General features: G+C 37.8%; 1 protein-coding gene across 7 annotated transcripts in view; it reads right to left on the bottom strand.

The window, feature by feature from the left end:
• Positions 1–25,311, bottom strand: part of AKAP6 (A-kinase anchoring protein 6) — a 314,103-nt gene that overhangs the window by 119,642 nt on the left and 169,150 nt on the right. The gene's annotated exons all lie outside the window — the stretch shown is intronic.

Genomic DNA, 25,311 nt, shown 5'->3' with positions numbered 1-25,311 from the left:
GGAGAAAGAACTCTTGTCTGCTAGAGGCAAGTGTGAATGTTTCAATTTGCCATCTTGATTAACACTGAATAGCCTTGCAGCCTCAAAGCCTGGCTGCTTCCTGCCTGGGGGAATCCTTTGTTGGGAAATGTTAGCTGACCCTGATTGTTTTCTGTTTCGAATTCCCCTGTTTTTTAGTGTTGTTCTTTATTTACAATCCTGACTTTTTAAATACTGGTAGCCAGATTTTATTTTCATGGTTTCCTCCTTTCTGTGGAAATTGTCCACATGCTTGTGGATTTCAATGGATTCTCTATGTAGTCAGATATGGTGGTTGTTAGAGTGGTCCAGCATTTCTGTGTTCTCAAACAATATACTGTGTCCAGGTTGGTTCATCAGGTGCTCTGCTATGACTGACTTCTCTGGTTGAATTAGTCTGCACTGCCTGTGCTGTTTTTTTACATGCCTTTAAAGATTCTTTGTTCAATTTGCTCCCAGAGATGAACATGGCTAAATTAAATCGAAACTGATCCAGAGCCCCATTACTTAAATTTTCAAGGTATATCAACCACATTTTTATTTATTGTATTCACTTTGTTTTTGTTTTATATGTTATGTTTGATATGGATTTCCATTACAGAAGTATATTAATTACATTTGAACAACAACATTTATATATTTTACCTACAATAGAGGGCCAGCATCCCATTAGTGCAGTCACTAACAGGATGCTAGCCCTTTATTTCCATTATTATTCTGTTGGATGTTTTTGTCTGATGCAGACTTTCCTTTTCAGCTGAAGGCTGCAGAATCAAAATTGTGTATGTGGTGCATTTATATATGCGGTGCCGTTACACATGAAGAAGTGCATTGAAGCTTTTCACATTTGTTTGCAAATTCAGTTGTGTAGTTTTGCAATTCACTAACACAGTCTCACATCACTCTGTAAGCATAAGTTGTATTTCATCTCACTGATGATAACGATATTCAGATGTCACACTCCAGATCCTAAAAAACAAGTTCTGTGTGCATACTCTCCTTGGACAGTAGCCTTTGGGCATGACTTGTAGCCAGAGCAGTATAGCTTTAGGCCTGAACTTTGGAAACCAAATTTATTATTTAATATTTATTCATTTTCAACTTTTCTTTTCCACCTTTCTATAAATAGAATATTCAAGACAAGAGAGTTCAAATCCCTAGCTCTGCTCTGAAGTTCACCAGGTGTCTGTGGTCAAATTCACTGTCTCCCAAAGATTTGTTGCAAGGAGGGATGAGACATGAATTACAAAACACCTGTACACTAGGAAAACCTACTATTGAAACAATAGCAGAGTTATCTTAATTTGTACCAGAGTTTGGAAGCTACTCATTACAAATAATGATCAGTAATGTAAGAGGAAATATCACCATTAAAATATTGCTTTATTTCTGGAGGATTTTAAAGTATATTTTCTTTCATGAGAGATCAATAAAAAGCATGAGAAAAGTAATGCACTACTAATAATGTGGCAACATCCTTCAACAATGAGTAACTCTGATGTGTTGCCTTCTAAAAAGTAAAGGGCTAATTTTAAACTTATGAAACCTAATGTGGGCATACTTTTGAAAAGAAAAACTTATTTGATTTTCAATAGGAATAAAGGAGGTTAAGTAAAAAATAAAATAAAAGTATAAATGCACCAAAACAGAGCAACGGAAGGGTTATTTGCTCTAGCCTTCCTTCTGCTAAGAACTGAAAGAATTTGAGACGAGATATGACCCAACTGGGAAAAGTGAGCATAAAGGTATCTATGGTCCTAGACCCAGGTGTCATCCTTAAGAAAGTGCTCAAAATTCAAGTGCCATCTTTTGCTTGTGTAAAAAAACCCCAAAACTAGACCATATCAATATACTGGCTGCAGAGTTTATTTGCCAACATAGTTACTTTTCTTGAGCAGATAGTGTACATTTGGCTCTTCATTATAGGCTAGAATTACTCACAAAACCAGAGCAACTGATTTTTTTTCCTCATCTCCCTTTCCCTACCCTTCTCTAAAAGTGTGACTTTCTGAACATTTGCCTATTCAAATAATTAATAAAAAATTATAATGAGTCAGACCACTGCTGCTGAATGGGTGGATTTCAGAGTCACTGTGAAATATTAACAGCTGTCCAGTGGCATATAAAAATTGAAATTGTATTTACGGATTTTTTTTAAATGATACATTTTTGCTTAGCTTGGCAGTTACTTATCTAGAAAAAGGTATTTATTTATCATGTTGGAAGAGAATTCAGAATACAATTATAATTCATTTTAAAAGCCACAAACAAAATTAAAATATTAGCATTATACTAAATTTCCTTTGACCAGAAGCTGGCCACTTGGAGTGCCTCCAGTGTTGCTGTAAGAAGGTCCTCCATTGTGCATGTGGCAGGGCTCAGGCTGCATTGTAATAGGTGGTCTGTGGCTTGCTCTTCTCCACACCTGCATGTCATGGACTCCACTTTGTAGCCCCATTTCTTAAGATTGGCTCTGCATCTTATGGTACCAGAGCACAGTCTGTTCAGTGCCTTCCAAGTCACCAGTTTCTGTGTGCCCAAGAAGTAGTTTCTCCTTTGGTATTAGCCACTGATTGAGGGTCTGGGTTTTAACCTGCCACTTTTGGACTCTCGCTTGTTGAGGTGTTCCTGAGAGTATCTCTGTAGATCTTAGAAAGCTATTTCTTGATTTAAGGCATTGGCTTGCTAACTGATGTCCGAACAGAGAATGGGCTATTACAGGCTGCTACTTCCCAATGGATGTATAATTTCTCTAGTGGTGTAGGATGGAGACATTCTATGATAATGTAGCATGTCTCATTAAGAGCCACATCCACAGAAAAATGTATGAAGAATGGGAAAAGGTATGAAGAATGGAAATAGACTGTGAGAATTAACTTTCTCTTTGCTATAAGTAGGGAAGGTTGGTCTCATACGTTTTGTTTTTCTTTGTTTGCTTTTGTACTATACATTTCATAGGAATTCATTTTCCTTGAATCTCATCAGGGTGTTTCTATGTGCACAGTCTACCTCACAAGTTCCCCATAGCTTTGGAGAATTGGATTCCTAGCCTAGTAGAATTCAATTCTACTGTGAGAGAATGCTAGAGCCTATCAGTGGTGCTCCTTTGCTGTATGCCATCAGCTCCCATTAAAAAGCATTTTATAATAGCAGTGCCTTGGTGTTTTATAGCAAACTCTTTGGGAGAACTGGAACTACATCCAGTTCTGCCATACAACAAGAATGTTTAAGAAAGTCCTCTAGCTCTCAGAGGTCGATTTCAGGAGACAGAGGTGGTTATACTTAAAAGTTGTGGGTAATAAGACAATACTTGCAGAGATGCAAATGGCAATTCCATGAGTGCCATCCAAAGACTGGAATAGAAATTAGGATTTAAAGCCTATTTTAAAGTAAGAATAGGTACACATTGCCCTCAGATATTTTTGAATTTCATTTCACAAGCCAGTGTAGCAAAATATCAATAAATCATGGAAGCTATTGTTCAAAATATTCTCCAGTATATACAAACATTCCCCAGCACTGAAATTAATTAGAGAGTTGCAGTTTTGTTAAGCTCCTTGTACATGGCACAATCTACTTGTACAATACAGCAGCTGCATATTATACACCCTATATTGCGATTCAATAGGACCACAGCTAATTAACTAGGCATCTTCCTTAAGAACTAGTCAACAGTAGAACTTCCCAGAAAGAATATCTATCACGTTCTCCAAATCTGTTGGTCAGCAACACCCATTAGTCACAGCAAGTGATTAGGAGTGGTAGAAGGCATCCAATTGAATATATGCATCCAACTGGCAACTCATACAGCTAACCCTTTCCAAAGGCTATGTGCAAATCGTTTCCACACTTGATGCTTGTGCATCTTCCCACACCACTTTTTTCTTTGATTGTTACTAAGATATGTCAGTCACACATCCAACGGTCAGAGTCCCTTGTGATGTCCAGAGCCACATTTGAAAACCTCAAGGTTCTGTGTGGAAACTATTTGTAATGTTATGAGGTCAGCCTCCCTTCTGCTGCTGCTGAATTTCCTGGCAATTTGCATACCATTAAAGCATTAGCTATAATGTTTAGAAAATTTAATTTTAAAGCTGTGCTGTTAAAGATGTTTGCTGAATGGTAAGCATCTTTGACAGCTGGGAAATTTGTTAACACTCTGATAGTAACACTATTTGTGCCTGGGTACGGAAGGTAGTAAACAAAACTCCTTACTATTTTACCGCATGAATGAGAATTTAATGCAAGACGAGGTGTTTTTAAAAACAATTTTTATCACAGAGATGTAGTAATAAAGGCTGCATGTGTTTTTATTTTCAATATTTTGAAATCAATAAAATATAACAATGAATTCAATAAAATATTTAGTTATATTTTAGCCCCAAGTACATTTTTATGTGTTAGTACATGAGATAAGAGAGCCTTATAAAAAAAGTTTGCTTTTTAAATGGCTTTTCTTGGGCCTAAAAATCCATACCTAATCTCCTTTTTTTTTTTACATATTCTAATACTTTAGTATATAGTAGGGTTAAAAATAAGCATCTAAAATAAACAAAAACTATAATAAGAAGAAAGGTGGCTTCTCTTCAAGGACAGCTGACTACAATGATACAATCATAATACTGAAAAATATTATTTATTTATTTATTTATTTTGTGTCAAAAGCATTGCATAAATAAATAAATTTAAAATATAAGGAGCACAAGTGGCTAAATAGTTTTAGACCAAAACTGGGCAACAGCAACTGCATTGTCTGTAGCTTTAAACAGTTCTTCCTCTCTGCATTGTGGGCAAGCATGCAGATGCTGAGTTGTTTGTTCTGCTCCACAATTGTACAAGGTGGAGGATTCTTCTAGGTAGTGCCATTTTGTCAGGTTGTCTTTTGACCTGCCCACTCCACTTTTAAGTCTGTTCAGGGACTTCCAAGTTGTCCATTGTTGGTTTGCCCATCGAGGAACTGCCTGATCTTTCTGCCCACAGGGATAGTCTTGCTGTTGCTGGAGGAACATTTAGAGAAGTGATGGTTCTCATTAAACTTTTCCTTGATTTAAGTCTACTGGGAGGAGGCTGATAGCCATACAGTGGGTGGCTTTCACGGTGTTCAACCTTATTTCTATTGCAATTGGCAACAACTTCCCATCGCACATTTGGGGGCGGGGAGATGTCAGCTAGGTGTAGGTTTAAGACATCCTGTGTATTCTACATGTCTCATTCAGTGCTATATTCACCTGCTTCGCATGGGCAGATTTATGCCAGATGAGGCAGGAATACTCAGAAGTTGAGTAAGATAAGGCCAGAGCTGATGTTCTTATTCATTTTGGGTTAGCATCCCATGTGCTATTAGGTATGAAGAATGGAAACAGACTGTGAAAATTACTGCATGAATATACTTTGTGCTTGGTGTTCGCAAAGTATTTCCTAAATGTTAGTGTTCGAATGATACTATTATTGGGTGTCTTCCAATTATTTCTCCTTACAGCAACTATGAGGTGACCATATCCAGGTATTTTCTTGGCAAGGATTGTTCGGGTTTACTATCATCTTTCTCTAAGACTGAGAGAGTATTAGTTGCCTAAGGTCACCCTATGGCAGGCATGGGCGAACTTCAGCCCTCCAGGTGCTTTGGACTTCAACTCCCACAATTCCTAATAGTCTAGCAACTGTTAAGAATTGTAGGAATTGATGTCCAAAACACCCTGAGGGCTGAAATTTGCCCATGCCTGCCCTAACAGCTTCCACAGATTTGAACCTTGGTCTCCTAAAATCCCAGTCAAACACCCAAACTACTGTAATGTGCTTGCTCTTTACAAAAGTAATTCATTCCATTTATTTGCTGCCTTTTTCTTAGAGTGGGACTCAAGGCAATTCTTAGAGATAGTGGGTTAAAAGTCTTCACAATAAAAAAACAATTAAAACCAACCACATGAAACTGTATTACTAGAGATATATAAATCACTTTGCACCAGATTTATCAATATTTAGTTACTAGCCACACAAGTCTAATTTCTGTACCATCTTTAAAAGCATGAACATTTATTTTGCAGATTTTCTCCCTAATAAATGCATTTATTATTTTCAAAATGAGTCTTTTATATGCAAAATTTCCAAGTGTAAGCATTTTAAGGATAAGAACAGCATCCTCAAAATTTGGCAAGTGTAGAATCCAAAAGATTACTGTGTTCTGATTTGTATATTCATCTGAAATAAGCTGTGAATTCGATAGGTTCATTGAAAGATTAAGACCAAATAATGTCCTTGAAATATTATACAAATGATCAAAAACACTTAAAAATTCAGTGAAACATTCATCCTTAGATAGTGTCAGAAAGGAAGGAACAAATCTGGAACAACAAGAATTATTTTACATAGGAAGAATTACTATTTAGTTATCAAAACAGTAATGAACAAGCATGACTTTATAGAGTTCTTTTAAAAAAAATTAGCCTGCTGTGGTCTTAATAGTCTTTTTCCTCTGGTTCTGGAATCCATGGTAAGACTCAGTCTGGTGCCGATATCCTTATTTCAAAGAGAATCATTCAAGCCGACATCCACCCTGTCAAGAATCTTGACTTTGAGCTGCTAATGCAGAATAAAAATCAATATATATTTTGATCATTTGATGAATATTTACTTCTTTCTTTAGCGCTCGGGGATTTCAAAATGAAAACTGCTGAATCAAGTCGTTTTATTTTTCTGTGTTTGTGCCAACACCAATTTACTACCCTCCAGAAAGTTCCTGAACAAGACATCCCAAATGGCATACTTGTTGGTTTTTCCTGTCAGTCATAACAGGGCGCCAGCAGGGAGCCATAATCATTTCCCTTTCATACTGTTACCGCTCAAGAAAGGGAATCGTTTGATTTACTTCCCCAGAAAAAGTAAACTTGTCTTATTTAGACATCCTATAGACTGCCTGGGTGTTTATTCTTTTCGGAAGAGCTGCCAGTCCTACCACTTCTATCGTGCCTCAGCCGATATTATCAATTAAAAGCCAAACGTTTGTTTTATTTTTGGGGCTCTCCCAAGAAACACAATTTATTGTTGGGTTTGAAATCAGGGAAATCCTGGGAACCCTTAGGAAGCATAGAGCTTTAAAAATCCATTTCCTCCATTGATGTTTCTCAGAAATGAAGTCAAATTTTAGCTGATGGCTACAACAACAACAACAGTAAAACTTTATTTATATCCCCCCCCCTCTCTCCCCAAGGGGACTCAGGGCAGATCCCAACAAAAACCGGCAAACATTCAATGCCAAACACATTCATAAATAAACAAGAATGGAGTATCAAGAGATAAGTTGCTCCAAGAGAGCTGAGCAATTAAGCTTCATTGGGTTGCTGTTTTTATAAGAAATATATACTCATTTGTAATATAAGGGAACACACACACACACACATAATAAAAGTGAAAATGTATGTATGTGCGTATGTGGTGGAGGTGTCCACTTATACAGACAGCCTTCCGCCTCCACAAACAGGCTATAGTTACAAGTGCTGAGAAGCCTCCAAAGGCACTCTCTCAACTGACATTGCAGGTTACAGCAAGCACCATGAACATATAGCCCAAACGCTGCCAATGTCGTCCCCAAACACTACGGCCCACCACCCAAGGAATGCTTTCATTCGGGGAGAATTTCATCCTAGATTTGATGTGTTTCCTCCACCACAGATAGGCAATTCAGGGTTCCTTGTGTGTAATTTGTATGACTCCTCTTCCTTTACCCTTTACTACGCTCTCCTATGGTACACATCAAACAGAGAGGAATTGATCAGCAACTGAACACGCTGGAGGGGTTTATGGAACTGATGGAAGTTGTAGTTCACCCTGCATCAAAGCAGTGCACTGTGACTCCCTTTGATAATGGACCTGGACCACATTCCCGATGACCAGGTTTGGGGAAATTGACCTTGATTTATAGGAGTTATAGTTCATCTACATCCAGAGAGCACTGTGAACCCACCAACGACAGATCTGGACCAAACTTGGCACACAGAACCAACATGGCCAACTGTGGCTGGGTTTGTGGGTGACTGCCCTGGGAATTTGGGAATTGTAGTTCACCCTGGCAGCTTACCTTGCATGAAGAAGAGAGCAGAACTGGTTTTAAATTGATTTTAATGTATATGTTGTGTTAACAGTTTATGCCTATGCTTTATATTGTACGTTTTTCTATTATTTTGCATATGTGGATACTGCTCTGAGTCCCCTAGGGGAGATAGGGCAGTATATAACTAAAGTTTTATTATTATTATTATTATCCAGATAACACTGAATCTAGCCAACAACGGATCTGGATCAAACTTGGCACACAGAACCAACATGGCCAACTGTGAATACTGGCTAGGTTTGTGGGTGATTGCCCTGGGAATCTGGGAGTTGTAGTTCACCCCTATCCAAAGAGCACTGAACCCATCTGATACTGGATTTGGACCAAACTTGGCACACAAACCCAACATGGCCAACTTTGAATAATAGCAGGCTTTGGGAAGGATTGACCCATGATTCTGGGAATTGTAGTTCACTCACATCTTATACATTTTCTAATGGAAGGATTCATAAAAACAAAAGGAAAGACTGACTTTTTTCTAATAAATAGGGTTATATATTACCTGGGCACTGCCGAGTTCCCAAGCTAGTATATATATAAAATAAAGTCTACCCAAAGCCGGTGTTTCCACTGTAATTTTTAAAAGCTTCACCATATTTGACCAAAAAAACCTGGATTGGTTCATAAAGGTCTGCAAATGGTAGCAATTTTGGCCTTGCAAAAATAATTTTATACTGGCTCGGTAGAAAGACCTTAAATTAAAGAGCAATTTTGTTGGTTTCTTCTTATAAATTAAATGAAAGTGGCAGCAGATGACTTACAGAAGAGTGATATCTGCTTGTACAGTTATGCGATATTATGCAAGCAGATGTTTTAAATAAAATAAAATATTTAGATTGCTGAATACAAAGGCACTTATAGAATGCCTTTGTTAAATTACATTTTTCTTTTTCATTTTGTGGGGCGGGTGACAGGATAGGGAGAAAAAGAGGCGGCAGGGGGGAGAATGATCCTGGAAACAGTACCAACAGGAAATGATGCTATATCTAAAACAGCTGGAGACTGTAGCTAATATAAATTTACTTGAAAATAAAAATGCTTTATGCCTCTAGAGACAGGCTGTAACATGCAGTAAAATAAAAGATGAGAATATAAATGTATTGTTAAATCCCATCTTTATGTCTACATATTGTATCAAGAAGTGATCCACCACAACAGGAAAAGGCAGTATAAGGCAGGTGTTTAAAACCACAACCCAATTAAAACATGTAAGAAATTGGGGGTGGGGGAAGTGCTCTCTAATACTCCCTGACAAATTAAAACCCTGTTCACATAGACTAGTCACTTCAGTCTGGCAGTGATAGTAATGTAGTGATAGTCACTTTTATTGCCTTATCAAGATATACCAATTCTAATTGAAAAGCTTTCTCTTTCCACTTTAAGCTAGTTTTGATGCACACTTTTTTGTATTGTGTGTTTTAAGGAGCATCTACATTGTAGATTGAAAGCAGTTTGACAACATCTTAATTGCCGTGGCTATGAAAACTTGGGATTTGTCGTATGGTAAGTTGCCAGCCCTCTCTGGCAGAGCAAGATAAAGATCTTATAAACTATAACTCCCAGAATTTTATCATGTAGTGTTCATATTCTTTTTTTTTTTTTACCAGAGACCACTTTGACCAGGGACCACTCTCCAACATTAGTACCAAAAGGGTTATGAATCAGCTTTTGGTGAACTTTATATTTGGTTTGGTTATTTGGGGTGTTGACTCAGAAAATCACATCAAATAGACCACATCAGCTTTAGTTTCTGATACAGGACATATGCCATCTAGTAGTTGCCATCCACTCACTCACAGAAAACCATATTTAACAATCTAGAGCTGATGTGGTAGTAGTAATATTTTGTGGTTAGTCAGCCTCTCCCCTCCTGACATCTTAGTTGCCTCAGCACTATAAGAGGGTTTTGTGAGACCAGTCGCTGATGTTACTGTGTGGTTTTGAGGCAACGGTGTAGTACTGGTGAAGCCGCAGACCATATTTTCATTCTTGTGGACCACTGGTGGTCCACGGATCACAGGTTGGGAACCACTGTTCTATTCCGATGTATTTTTATTGAGATTTAAAAAAAAACATACTTCTATTTTTATATCCATTTTCTCTTTTTCACAGATAACTAAACTATCCAGCCATACAACGAATACAGTGTCCTCTCTCTCCTCTTTCTGAACCACTATAAATACATAAACTATAAGCCAGATGCATTCCATTCCATCTCTTATACCCATTAATAATAACAGACTACTCAATCAGGGATACTCCATAAGAACAAATATCAGAAATCTGTTAAACAATTAGAGTCAGGCCGACAAAGGATGTAAATTCCTTCTTCATTGATTTTGGTTTTGTCCATGTGTCCCCTTGCCACTGTTTTAGCTCGTATTCTAAGTGCTCTTGCTTGTCTCTCACTGCTCTTCCTTCTTATTTGTTTCTTGGGGCCCTTCCAGATAGCTGCTTAATCTGCAGTAAGGAAGTGTGATTAAAAATCCTGGTGCTTTACGGAGTGTCCTCACACAGAGCCATTAGTCCTGGGAAATGACCTCATGGTGTCCAGAAAAGTTTAATTAATGTGGATTGTAGGAAACCGCAAAATGTACAGGCAATTCTCCAGAAGTATTCCTTAATTTTTTTCTCAATGACTGAGATGAGCTGCACCTCATGAGCATTTTGCCAATGCTTATGAATGCTAATGCTCGGATGTGGATATAACAAAGTGCTCACAAGTAGATTTCCTGGTGCCTTTAGATTTGCCCTCTTGAACCCCATTTCCCTTTGGGGTCACTTGCCTGCCATGCTAGTAACCATGGGTGTTTCAAGCTCAATATCTTTCAGAAATATGAGAACATATGATAATGATTGGAGAGAGTTCTCATGAGAATTGCCCGCCTCTCATGCTTCCATTTAGCCACCATGTGTCCATGGATCCATTTGTTTACATCCCTCATCAGCTGTTTCCGGATTTTAAAATGAGGATAAGCATTGGAGGAATCTACACCAGCATACCACAAGGAAGTTTTGGGACTGCTTGGATATACAGTGCTCCATAGCAGCACAGTTTTTGGCTGATATGGGATTTTTAAGACCCTTTTAATCATGTTTTTCATGCAGCCCTGTGATCAAGTGCACATTTTTGGTCTACATTTTTTTACTGTCAACCCCCCCCCCCCCCCCCACACACACACACACACATCACTACCACCAATCCCACTTTCTTATAGGTTTTAGGGCCTGTGTAGAAGGGACCTTAGACTTTCCCCTCCACATGTCTGTCTGTCGGATTTGTCTTTCCCCCTTTTCTGTATGCCTTTTCTGCTCTTCCATTTTTTTCTAGTCTTGTGTTATTTCTTCTGCTCTTTCTCTGCATGCTTCTCTTCTTCCACTCCCTCTTTTCTTTGTCTTATCCCTTTGCTCTCCCCATGCTCATGGTCTGCCTACCTTCCTTTTACTCACATAGTTCTACTCCATGGGAGTAGTATGCTGTGGCTTTCCTCTTTCTATTCTTTCCTTCCTCTTTTCTATTGTGGACCATCACATGTCTTGTTCTTTGCCACAGCTGTGACCAAACTCTATTGAGAGAAGCATAAGAGCTGATGAGATAACATAATAAATACATGATAACATAATAAATACTGGTGTGTGTACACACACACACATATAAACAGTTCTCAAAAATAATCTATGTGTGTCTATGGAAAGCTTACTTTTCACGAACTCCATAGGCAACAAAACCACGTGCAATTATAGCTAGAGTTATAAAAAAAAGAAAAGAAACATGGTATCACAGCTCTGGTCTGAATCCAAGGAGAAGAGAGCAACGCAAAGCAAATATGCAGTTATGTTTCTGTCTCCACTATCCTCTTTCATCAGTCATTTTCAAAAAATGGTGTGAAAAGGCCACAAATGATCAGACAATAGGCTGAAATCTTGTAAAGAGCTGATCTAGAATATAATCACTGCTTCAGCTTCACTAAGAGGAAAGCTGGGACTCAGAACTCTTTGTCAGAAGATCAGTTTTCCGAATTGATGAATGACTTTGTACCCCAATCCTATATATTTTTATGTGCAAGCAAGGTCCATTGATTTTATTCCTCCCCATTAAATTCTTCACATTGCTATCTGTGTGATGGAGCTCTCATCACCATCAACGCCAATGAAATATTTAACATCCCTCTTGAAACAGTCATTGAGATGGCTATGGACCTAGATTATATTCACATGCCAGCATTATGGCCTTCACCTACTGACTGTGAAAGCTTTCACAGCCCTGCTCACTAATTGAACCGACCGATTTTGCAGTGCTGCATGTGATTTGTGATATTATGCCTTTAAGTGTGTTATTTAAGTTTGCAATGGAGTTAATTGAAACCCTACTAGATGCAAATCAAAAGTTTCAGCCTTAATTGAGATATTTTGAAAATTGAACCCATTGCTTCAGGCAGGTGCTACATGAGATTCCATTAATATAGGTAATTAACATTAGCCTCTGCTTTAATTAACATGCACACTTTAATTAGTAAAGCATTAACCAACATTAAAAAATCTGATCTTCATGCATCACAAAACCCGCAAAGTTATGACTTCTATGTTATTTTTTTTTCCCAGGGCTGTAAATCACAGAGCACATTGACAGTTTAAAGTAATATTTTATTCAATACATAAGTTACTTGAAACCTATTAAATGTAAATATTTTAAATACTGTTAAATGATAGTGCAGATATGTATAACTCAGATTTTTAAAAGGTTATTTTTAAATAGATTATTTAAGTTTAAAATGGTTTAAACAATAGCAATAACAATAAAAATGTTCCAAGTGCCCAGATACATTTTTTTTGCAAGAGAAGCTTTTTAAGTATGTTCCATGTTTTGAACTAGATAAAAAAAAATCACATCTCAATTTCTATGTGGAAAGTCCTGTGTAATTAAAAAGAATGCATACTTTCTCAACATTTTCCTTGTTTCTTATCTGGCACACCAATATGCCAACTATTGATTCTACCAACAACAAACAACCATATTGACAATTGTGTTTGCTGGTTGGGGTGGGAGTGAGAATTGACTTGACATAGTCCTGAGTGGAAGTGGGAACTACCAGCTAGTGCATCTGGCTGGAATGACCCAGATGTACACTGTCACTCTGGTTGGGAGTAAGTGTATGTATTTATTTACTTGCCCCCTCCCCCCAAGCATGCTCAATAATTGCTTTCTAAATATTATCCTACTCATCCTCTATAGTGCAGGTTTCTTATTTGTAATATATGTAGCATATGTGTCAGTTTCCATCTATGTTTCTTTTTATTGTCATTTTGTCATAACTATTGGGGTGGTTGTCATGGATCTTGGATATCTAATTCCAGAATCTTATAGCATTGATAAGGTATGGGGTGCCTGTAAGAAACTCAAAGTGTGTGGGGAAGAAGCAGTCTTACCATGTTGGTGGGGGATGGAGGATGACTTCTCCATACCTCCTGGTGACAGTGGCTACACTGGGGCATCTGCCCTTGTGGATGCTTTCATATCATCTCAATAGTGCTGTCATCAGGCCAGCTGATTGGGCTCATCTATCAACAGATGGGTTGGTCTATGCCTCAATCCAAACAGCAGCTGAGACCAAGAAAAACTGTGGTCTACCCTTTCCATATGTATCTATGTCTGTTGGTGTGCTATTTTATGTAGAGCTGGATTTGTTATTGACCACTCAATGACTAAAAGCTTACCCTAAAGTACTGTGGAATTATGAAACATTTTGCAAACTGTTTTAATTGCCGCCTATATATATAAGCCACCTTGAGTCCCTTAAAGGGTTGAGAAAGGCAGGGTATGTGTGTGTGTGTGTGTGTATGGTAAATAAATAAATAAATAAATAAATAAATAACTACAGTTATTCAAATAGATAAACACTTCTCCATGTAAACACAGACCCTGAAACTTTCAACAAAATTGCAGTTGTGAACTCCAAATACTGTTTTAGGTTGTTTTTAAAGGATGGCATTGGTCCGTTAAAGTTTTGAACAATACATTTAGTAGCTTTGCAGTCATAACATTTCATTAATCCACATATGCATTGAGCCATTTAATGTATTATTAATCATAATGCCAATTGCATTTAGGCTTAACAGCAAAGTGCGTAAGAAAGCACTGCATGGAAGTCAGTCCATCGAAAAAGACCCTAGATTCACCTCTGTTCAGTATTCCCGGTGAAGTTTAATGTTGGAGGCTAGATTTCATAGAGGAATTGAAGGAACTGCACCTGCTAGAGCTCTAGACAACAATATATGCATATACTGAGAGAAGAACTAGTCTTTGATTGAAGTCTCCAGAGGTACCAAGTCAATTTTTCCCCTGAAACACACATTTCAGAAGAAAAGGCCCACAGAAGAGAAGGAAAGAAGAAAGGCCTGATTTACTAACAAAACGATTGTCTTCAGGGCAAAAAGTCTTCAATGCACATAGTGAAATTAGTATGTAGGGCTAAGTTCTATGTTTTTGGAGGGTTAATCTTAATGCTATGTTTCATATTTACAGTGTGCACACATGCATGTACAAACACAAATGTAAAATCTAAATCTACAAAATTGTCAGCTTTTTCCATAAAGGTTTTTAATCAGTCCCTCTGTGCATTTCACTGACATTTTGTGTGTGATGGGCTATTTTGTGAAATATTGTGAGCCCTACACAGCTCAAAGCACTGAAAATATGTTCAAGAAATGATCGCTAAAGTAAATTCTCAAAAGGAAATAAGACATACATATTTGAGTCCCAGCAGAAACTTCTCTAAGTATTCCATTATTTACTGGAATCAAACACCTTTTTCCTTTCTTCAATGGGAAGAGAATAATGTATCTGACAGCAAGACTCCCTCTGTGCCATAACTACATATATTTTGCTGAATGAGAAAAATAAGCAAACAGTAGATCTAGGGTTAGTAGTCAGCAGTTAGATGGTGTCCTAAATTAAACACAAAACTTTAAATGTGCAGTACATTGGTAAAAACGGGGCTTATATATACATGATGAATCTCAAGTGCAATTGGCAGGGACAAGAGAGAGGGCCTTCTCGGTGGCAGCCCCCTGTCTGTGGGAACTCACTCCCTAATGAAATCAGGTCAGCCCCCTCTTTCCTCTCCTTTAGGAAAAAAACTTAAAACTTGTTGGACCAAGCATTCAAGCAGCAAACACAGTGATAATAATGTAAATTATTTATGTGACTGACTATGGACAGACCTTGAATTATGACTCTGGATATGGATTTGTTCAAATTTAAAATGGATGTTTATATTTTTATGTTTTTAACTAATGTTTTAATTGTGACTTTACTACTATTGTTGTTTGTTTGGCATGTAATAGTTGCTGGTTGTGAGCCTCCCTGAGTCCCCCCCCCCCCCCCCGAGTGAGAAGGACAGGATATAAATGTCTTAAATAAATAAATAAATAAACTGTATGGCTATGAAACTGTTGCACAATTTCTGTATTTAAAACCTTAATCTTCATTCTCAAGAAAATGCAATTTTCTAGCCTTTACTTCTTAGGCTTCTGTATACACCTCTCTTTCTGATGATGATATTTATTTCTATTTTACATTTCTCCTGTTTTGCATTTAAAGAGGCTTACAACAAATTAAAAAGACATAGCTAAAATTCAGAAAATGCAAATTATTAGAGACAAAATAACAAAAGGAAAACCAAATAACAGCATACACCATTAAACATGCACACATGTATGCTCTAATGTTTTCAATTTTTTGGAATCCCAGTTTTATCTAAACATGGGACTGGATACTGCTCTGTTTAAGTGAAACAAATACCATTAAAACATAAAATTAATACAGTCATAAAACACATGAATAAACCAGACCAATAGATGGAAAGTACAATATGAACTGCTACAAATGGGGTCAGTTAACAAAGCCAATGCCTCCTCACCTTAATTATTTCAATGCTTAATTATCCAAACATGTGTGCCACATCATAGATTAGCACCATAGACTATCAATATACATCACAGATTACTGATGGGTTGAGTATTGTGACATCTTTTGAAGTATAACATAGTAAATGATCCGAATGGCTCCTTTTGGAAAAGGCAGAAAAGGAGTGAATTGGTCGAACTGGACCATCGATATTATGTGCTCCGGGTTGCTGTAAGTTTTTTGGCCATTTTCTAGAAGCATTCTCTCCTGATGTTTCGCCTGTATCTATGGCAAGCATCCTCAGAGGTTGGCTTTCACATATTTTATGAAGACCAAATGTGTGCAAAAGTTGATTCTTAGTGTTGTTGCTTTAATAACTTTGTTGTTTTTCACTGTGCATCTCACTATAGAGAAAAATTGCAATTCCTAGAAGCTTTAAAGAGTGACAATTTTTGGGTTTTGCCTATTTTCCCTGTGTTCTGGGACAGAACAGGAGCTTCAGAAAAAGCTGGGAGAATGTATGCAGCACTACAGGGAAAATGTATAATGAGTGCATTACTCCCAGATAAAAATTCTGTCCCCAACAAAACGTTGCTTCAGTCCCCAAATTTCTAGTACTGCAAAGAGCGAGACACTGAATATCATTTGCATCCAGTATATTTGTTGTGTTTGTATACCTTTGGCTGGATACACACCAGCGAAACATTTTTTCCTTACCTTGATTTTACTGCTGTTGAAACACACAATATTCCCCTCTTTTCAAAGTGAAAGTGCTTCTTTTAGTACCTGGGGGCTTTAACATGATATTTTTACTTTAAAAAATCCTTTTTACTCTGCATTTGCTTCAAAAATCTGGATTATTTTTGCATGTGTGCCCTGTGTACTGGATCTGTTTTGGTGTGGAATGAGAGTGGGATGAGATGATTGGAGGGTGGGACAGTTTGGTGGGTGGTTACCTAGATGGAAAAAGCATGACCTCACCATGTCTTTTTTTGCATTCATTTTCAAAAGTGTGGCACCCTGTGCTCATTGGAAGCAGACTGGCAGCTCCACTGGGTGCCAGTCTGCTACTGAGCACAATTTAAAGTGCTGGCTTTAGCCTATAAAGCGCTAAATGGTTCCAGCCCAGTTTACCTGTCAGAACGTATTTCCCACAATGAACCACCTCATAGGTTAAGATTGTCTGGGTAGGCTGTGCTCTCAGTCCCACTTCCTTTTCACGTGCAGTTGGTGGGGACGAGAGACAGGGCCTTCTCAGTGGTGTGGCCCCACAGCTGTGGAACTCCCTCCCCAGTGAAATCAGATCACCTCCCTCCCTCCTGACCTTTAGAAAGAAATTAAAAATGTGGCTGTGGGACCAAGTGGGACCAATAATTTCGTGCACTAAGTTGATATGGAATAAGTGCAATTGTGACTGGAATGGCTCCTGGACTATGATTTTGGATTGTGTGGTTTTAATTATTGTTTTTAGTGTTTTGATGTTTCTTAATTTTTTGGTTTTAAATTATACGTTTTTATTTGTATGTCTGTTTGTGGCATTTAATTATTGCATACTTGTAAGCCACTCTGAGTCCCCTTTGGGGTGAGAAGGACGGGGTATAAATATAGTAAATACATCAATAAATGTGTTTTACATTTTTCCCAATATTATTATTTGATTACATTTTCTTGCATGAATCTTTTACTGGAGTAGGAGGTGCAAAGGAATCAGATGGAGGAGAGGGGAGAGACAGTGAACTCATGCTCCCTGGATCTGTCTCTCTCAAGGGAAGATGGGGTGTTAGGGGATCGGATTATGCTTATGTCAAACTGTAGATCTCACCCATACACTCCTAGTGATGCCACTGGATCTGTTGAAGATGGCACCATAGGAATGTTGCCAGTTCTGAGAGTTTAGCATCACTTTGAAGATCATTTCCAGGAGCTTCGGGAGACGGCTGGACAGTGGGATAGATGGTACACTAACAGGATCCCTACTTTGTCTGCATACACCCAAACCTTGAAGATTGTTGGACAGGATAATTCAATAACAGAATAGATTCAAGCTAAAGCATTGCAACTCCTCCCTGCCCATCAGAACTTGCTTGCTACTGTATTGTTCAAGTTGACTTCCTCCTCTTCACTTTACGCTAAAATTCAGTAAAGTTACATGAAGTTCTGGTGTTATGAATAAGGTGTACGCAAGGCCCTTCCCTGGTAAATCAATACTTATATTTTAGGCCAAAGTAGACTTCAGACCACTGAGGTGTGGCACTGTCCCCTTCCCCTCCATCTCTCTCACACAATATAAGGATTATAACTTTTCTAAGGGAATGTAAGCATGATATAATTTTTGATTCCAGATCTTTTTTAAAAATGTATTTTCTATATTTGGCCTCTGCTTCATTGGCAACAGCATGCTTCCATTTGAAAGACAGCAATAAAATTGTAGAAACTTTATAGAAACTTTGGAGACAAATTAAATGTAAGATAAGTTTTGATCATGTATTTCCTCTTCTCAATTTGCATACATAATAGAAAAATGGTAGAGAATAGGTTAAACAGTCTAAAAGGATTTTAACCTTAAATTTGACAGAAGCTAAATGGCTGTGACATTGGGTGCGTCTACTTCATTCCAGCTAGTAATCCACCTTCAAAGTTCCTGTCAGGTAAATGACCTTGTATTTCATTAACTGATAATTAAATGGATTTATTCCACTAACGGTTTTAATTAAAATGCTAGAAATATTGATTACCCCTCTCATCCTTATTCCCCCAGATGAAAAAAAGGTTTTAGGAATGTTTATTTAGAGAAGACAGAGAATTAAATTAGATTGAATCTCTATGAGACCCGAAGACTGGTTCTTTCATTTCTGCTGCTCAAGCAGAAAAAGGTTTCAATTTTTTGATGTTTGATTAATTATTTTGAAATCCATTTATGCTTACCTTGGTGTTTAATTAAAAATGTCATTTTTAGCATAATTAAATTGGCTATCTGTGGAAGACTAACTTCGAACTTATATTTTATTTTTTTATATTTGGGGTAAAAGAAACTTTTTACTTATTTGCTTTTGTCGTAAAGATGTCGCCTCATGAATGAGGAAGTACGAAGAGCTGCTGCTTAATTGGATTTTGTACATTTGAATATGCGAATACATATGCTTATGACTAATGCAGGTTTATTTGGCTGTACATTTGGAATTCATCACATATGCTTTCAGAAACATTAACCTAACAAACACGGAGTAAGCTTTTCCAAATATGCTGTATAAATTAATAACACGCATATCACTGACTTTGGCATGCCCAAATATACTTTTACTTGAGCAATGCACATTTCACATTACAGATCCAATATGCAACTTATATTATTGTCATTGTTGATCCAGTTTGTCTTAAAAAACTGTTTTAGAATCTCAACAGGCATCACAGCAGATGATGTTAAATGGGATGTTACGATGAACTAGGAGAAAAGGCAGCCAACATATTTTATCCCTCATCCCAGCATACACATTACTGAGGACGCACAAAGAAATGTAAAGGTAATACGTGGAGTTGTCACTGATTATTTATAAACCTATTTTATTAACTAGTTAAAGAATTATCCCTGCATGCCATGAACAAATTTCTCATACTGAACTAAAGTTTATTAATATAAATTGGAACAAAAATCTTCACGAAATAACATATTCTAATCTCTGCAATTCTTCAAAACACCAGCTATGAAAATAGAAAAAAAGGATACTGGTTACTCAAAGTGAACAAATTTAAGCATGCATTCCTCTTTAAATGTGTGATTTGTTTCACTTCATTTGCATAAAAGAAAATTACTTATTTTTTAGTTTGTCATTTGTACTGCATTCATGAATTTAAGGCTAAAAAGGCCCAATAAAACGTTTAAAAGACGAAAATAAGAAAATTACATATTGATTGCGCTGACAAGAATACTTTGCCCATGTATTTAAACATCACTCCTTCTCTGTGCAATGAGGTCAAAGATCAGGGCTTTTTTGATGTTCTCACAATAGGCAAATAGTCATATCTCTGGCTGGAATTCAATAGGATCATTCTACTGATGGAATTTTCCTGCCTTTTGAACCAGAAGGGGATCAGTTGCTCCCCACACTGCTGACCTTCTTCCATGCCTCCCACCCCCAAACCGAACTGAGGATATTAGTGATGCTTTCCTGGAATAGATGATGACATATTCAGAAAGAAGAAATGCAGTAATGATGGGAGATGTCAATGATCCTGATATTTGTTGGAAGTCAATGCCCAACAATTTCTTGATTTCCTGTGTAGACAATGTCATTGTACAGAAGGTGAGACAAGGGAATTGGCCATTTTCTAGAAAAACCTTTAAAGAATATGAACAACAAAGAGGGCTTTAAAAGGAAGGGAAGAGTGAGAAAATCCCATTGTGCTAATGGTTAGGTATTAACACAACACTGTATTTAAGCCTAAACAAGTTATTGGTCACATCTTGGATTTGATGGTTTCCTCTAATCATTTGCCCCCAACTGGAACACTTTGGTTTTATTTTATTTTAATTTTTGCTGAGATGGATCAAGCACACTATAACTAGCATATTTTACTTTGTCATACATCTACTACTAGAACGTTAGCATGGTTGTACTTTTTTTTCGTGTCAGGAGCAACCTGAGAAACTGCAAGTCACTTCTGGTGTGAGAGAATTGGCCCTCTGAAAGGACGTTGCCCAGGGTACTCCCAAATGTTTTACCATCCTGTGGGAGGCTTCTTTCATATCCCTGCATGAGAAGCTGGAGCTGACAGATGGGAGCTCACACCACTCTCCAGATTCAAACTACTGAGCTTTCAGTCAGCAGTCGTGCCAAGGGTTTAACCCATTGCATCACTGGGGGCTCCTGTTTTTGTCCTATAGCACTATTACAACTAGCTATATTGTCTCCCTTGTAATAATGTGGAAACAATTACATATTAGATATCCTTAATCCAAAATGCTTAGGACCAGAAGTACTGTATTTTGGATCCCTCCTTCAACTTTGTAATATCTGTAATTGTATCACATCAATTGCAATAACATGTAAATAATTACATGTTAATTATCTCTTATCTTATCTTACGAGCGCTTTTTCTTTGATAACAATGCAAACAAGGAAGGAATTCCTGCCAGATATACATAACTAACCACCTCATCACATTGAGAGGGGACCAGATCTTTAAGAGTAGAGAATCGCCCCTCTTACATTATCATAGAATCATAGAATCACAGAATCATAGAGTTGAAAGAGACCTCATGGGCCATCCAGTCCAAGTTCCTGCCAAAAAGCAGGAAAATCTCATTCAAAGCACCCCCAACAGATGGCCATCCAGCCTCGGTTTAAAAACCTCCAAAAAAGTAGCCCCCACCACACTCCGGGGCAGAGAGTTCCCCTTTTGAGTTATGCCTCCCATATGAAAACTCACATGTGAAAACTTAAGAGCTGGCAATATATTCATCTTTTACATTCATCCCAAGGCCAGTATTACTTTTTTTTAAATCAGGAGAAACAACAGTATCCAAAAATGGAAAAATCCCTTGCCTGCCCAAAGCCCCTTACATTAAAGGAGACTGACACCAGTTTAAAACCACTTCTTTCCATTGGTCCTTATTGTTCTGCCTCAAACCCCATTGGATACAAGAGAAAGTGCTCCAGGTTAAAAACATGGCTTTCCATGAGGTCCTATTGTTCTGCACCAAACCTCATAGGATACAAGAGACAGTGCTGCGGGTTAAAACCATTGCTTTCCATGGGATCCTATTGTTCTTCACCAAAACCCAAAGGATACAAGAGACTGCTGATGGCTGAGCATAGAAACAGGACGGGAAACTTTTGATGGTTCCCATCCCACCTGTTTTTCAGTTGTAAACATGGAACTAAAGTGTGATAAGAGGTAGGAGTTCTGAACAGGATTGCTAGCCTGCATTTGGAGTTCCCTCCTTTCAAGACATTTCTGCCTCTTTTCAATCCTGGAACATGTGATGAGCTTCATGCCTCTCCATGCTTGAAAAGAGGCTGGAGTATCCTATGAGGGGAAAATTTCTCAATGTGATGAGGTCAGATTGTGGGAGTTCCCTCCTTTCAGGACACTTCTCCCTCTTTTCAACCATGGAGGGATATGCCTGACAGCTGGAAGTAGTTTAGCTCAGTGCCTCTCCATGCTTGAAAAGAGGCTGAAGTGTCCTATAACTGGGAAATGTCTCAATGTGATAAGGTGGATTGTTACCTTAGATAATTTAGGAGCACTGTCCAGGCACCTTCTATGTTATACCCAAAATACAGAAAACAGAGAACATTGGCTGTGTTCTCTATCAATCCTTCAATAAAGACCACCTTTAGCTACATAAATTTTGAGACCCTTTACACCAAGATTCCACTCAAAGATGGACTATAAACCACCTAGAACATCACCACCATTATTGTCATATCCCAGCCCCAAGTCCTTTATGCTTTACCTCTAATGAGAGGATATTTATCATGATCAATGATACTTTAAAGTATGCATTGCTCACACCATCAATGCTTTATCAGGTCACCTCCAAAAGTTTTTTTTTCTGTTTCTGTCCAACTCATTATATATTATTTAGATGGACTAATAAACAAGTAGTCCTGATAGACCCTCTGAAGATACCAGCCAGAGATGCAGGCAAAACTTCAGGAGAAAATGCTGCTAAAACACATCCATACAACCCAGAAACCACACAACACCCCAGTCCAGATAGAGCTCCAGAATTTCCTGCTTTTCTGCTTCAATGGCTTCAGTAGCATCAATCCCATTATCAATCTGAATCTAGATCATTTATTATATAAGTTTACTATCTATGCATATAATGAAATAATTGGCATATAAAAATAGTAACTATGGGCAACAACAGGACTTATAACAGAGATTACTGGCACAGAAACCAGACCCTGTAGAGATCCAAATGCTTTTCTGTTCCCACATCCAATCTGGCAAAATGACTACAGGACCTAATGGCACTATCCAAACATCAAGTGTTAACATGCATGTTCATATTTAGAAGTGGAATTTCTGGAAATTTTGAAATAGACTGGGATAAAATGGGACTTTTTTTAAAAAAAAAAACCCTATATTTGAGTAGGGTTTTGAAATTGAAATTTTGAGGAGGAAATGAAAGCTAAGCAATACTTATTTCCTTACCAAAATCATTTTGCTGCTTTGGCAGTGCAAAATCCTTAATAGTATATAAAATTGTTCTAAATGTTATATTAAGGAAATGTCAAAATATCAAACTCTTACTATACCCTATATCAGTGGTTCCCTACCATTTTTTAAAATCAGGGACCACTTGAACAGGGACAACTTTGACCAGGGATCACTCTCCAACATTAGTACCAAAAGGGTTAAGAATTAATTTTTGGTCTACTTTAGATTTACTTTGGTTATTTGGGGTGCTGATTCAGAAAGCTGCATTGGATAGACCACATCAGCTCTAGTTTCTGATACAGAACAAATGCCATCCAGTCGCCATCTGCTCACCCACAGAAAACCATATTTCTGATGTGACAGTAGTAATCTTTCATAGGTAGTCAGTCAGCCTCTGCCCTCCTGGCATCTCTGTTGTCTCGGCACTATAAGAGGGTTTCACGAGACCAGTCACTTCCGTTGCTGTGTGATTTTGAGGCAACAGTGTAGTCATGGTGAGATCGCACACCATATTTTCATTCTTGCAAACCATAGGTTGGGAGTGAAGAGCAGGAGCTGCTAGGCTGTGTCCCACTCGGTTATAGGCATCTCATCAAAATGAAGGGTGTCTCACCAAAATCTTATTACATAAGATTTCTACCTGTGAAGCAATGTCCAAGGCCACAAAGTAAATAGAAAGTCAAAAGGGTTGCTAAATGGCCAGATAAGTCAGTTGTGACCAACAATCTGCCAGGGAGTCCCTGGGATATTTATAGGTGGCTGCCTTCACACAACTGGCACTTGATTGATTTGTGTGTCTTATTGAAAAGTTCTTGAGACCTACACACACTCTCTCTGATTTTCCATTGCTCCCCAAAGGTAGGTACCACAGTCTCAGTGTTTTTCTCATCAAGCTGAGAGGTAGAATCCCCATCTCTATGTTGGAATTCACGGTCTCCTCTTGCCTGGTGCTAAAAAATTTGAGTTTGTGCCTGACTCAGAATCACCCACAGAGTGAGACATGAATGTCACTTTTAGTGCATTAATTTGACGCAACTAACTCTTTGGAAATAGGATTCAAAAGATAACCCTCTCTTCTGGCATTTGGTTTTGAACAATTTAGGAGAGAGATTTAGCAGGGAGCACAGATAAAACAGCATATTATTTGAGAACACAGATATGCAGGACCACTCTAATAACTATCATGTCAGACTACACAGAGAAGCCATTGAAATACACAAGCATGTGAACAATTTCAACAGAAAGGAAGAAACCATGAAAATAAACAAAATCTGGCTACCAGTATTAAAAAAACTCTAAAATCATAATAATAAATGAAGAGCAACACTCAAAAACAGAGGAATTCCAGACAAGAAATAATCAGGGCCAACTAATCTCCTTCCAACAAAGGATTCCCCTAGGCAGAAGCCAGATCTTGAAAACTGCTAGGCCATTAAATGCTAATCAAGATGGCCAATTGCTACATTCACACCTACCTCAAACAGACAAGAGTACTTTCTACCACCCTGGACATTCCACATATATATAAACCCCAATTTTCCAAGTTTCCAACAAACCTCGCAACCTCTGAGGATGCCTGCCATAGATGTATTCAAAATGTCAGGAGAGAATGCTTCTGGAACATGGCCATACAATCTGAGAAACACACAACAACCCACTGCAAGAAAATTCTGGTATAGAAAAGTTTAATAGGTATGCAAGGGCCTTGGATCTGAATAGTTGGTCCTCTCCTAGGTGAAGGAGAAAAAGATAGGGGAAGAAAAATGGATGTAACTGTTTGGTGTCCAGCCTTCTTCAGTAAATAAATTAATGGCAGCTCTCTTCTCCTACTTCCTTTGGCTTAACAGTTAAGCATATGGTGAGCCCCCTATAATGTAAATGCAGAAAACCAGAGGGCAGAGAAGTAATGAAAGTACGTGGGAGAATTTGGCACCCAACAAGCTGCTGGTATTAATAAATGTTAAATAAATAATAGCTCTAGTTGTCTTTTTAATAGTGAGACATTACAATCTGTCTTCTCTAAAAAAAATTTCTAAATGTGAAATTGCACATATTTGGTTTTGTAGAGAGACGTCAAATAATTTATAAGTGTATACATTTTGGAGTTTTT

Source organism: Anolis sagrei, chromosome 1 (genome assembly GCF_037176765.1).
Source record: "Anolis sagrei isolate rAnoSag1 chromosome 1, rAnoSag1.mat, whole genome shotgun sequence".
Classification (NCBI taxonomy): domain Eukaryota; kingdom Metazoa; phylum Chordata; class Lepidosauria; order Squamata; family Dactyloidae; genus Anolis; species Anolis sagrei.
The sequence above is the reverse complement of the archived record's forward strand: the minus strand, read 5'-3'. Positions and strand labels throughout refer to the sequence as shown.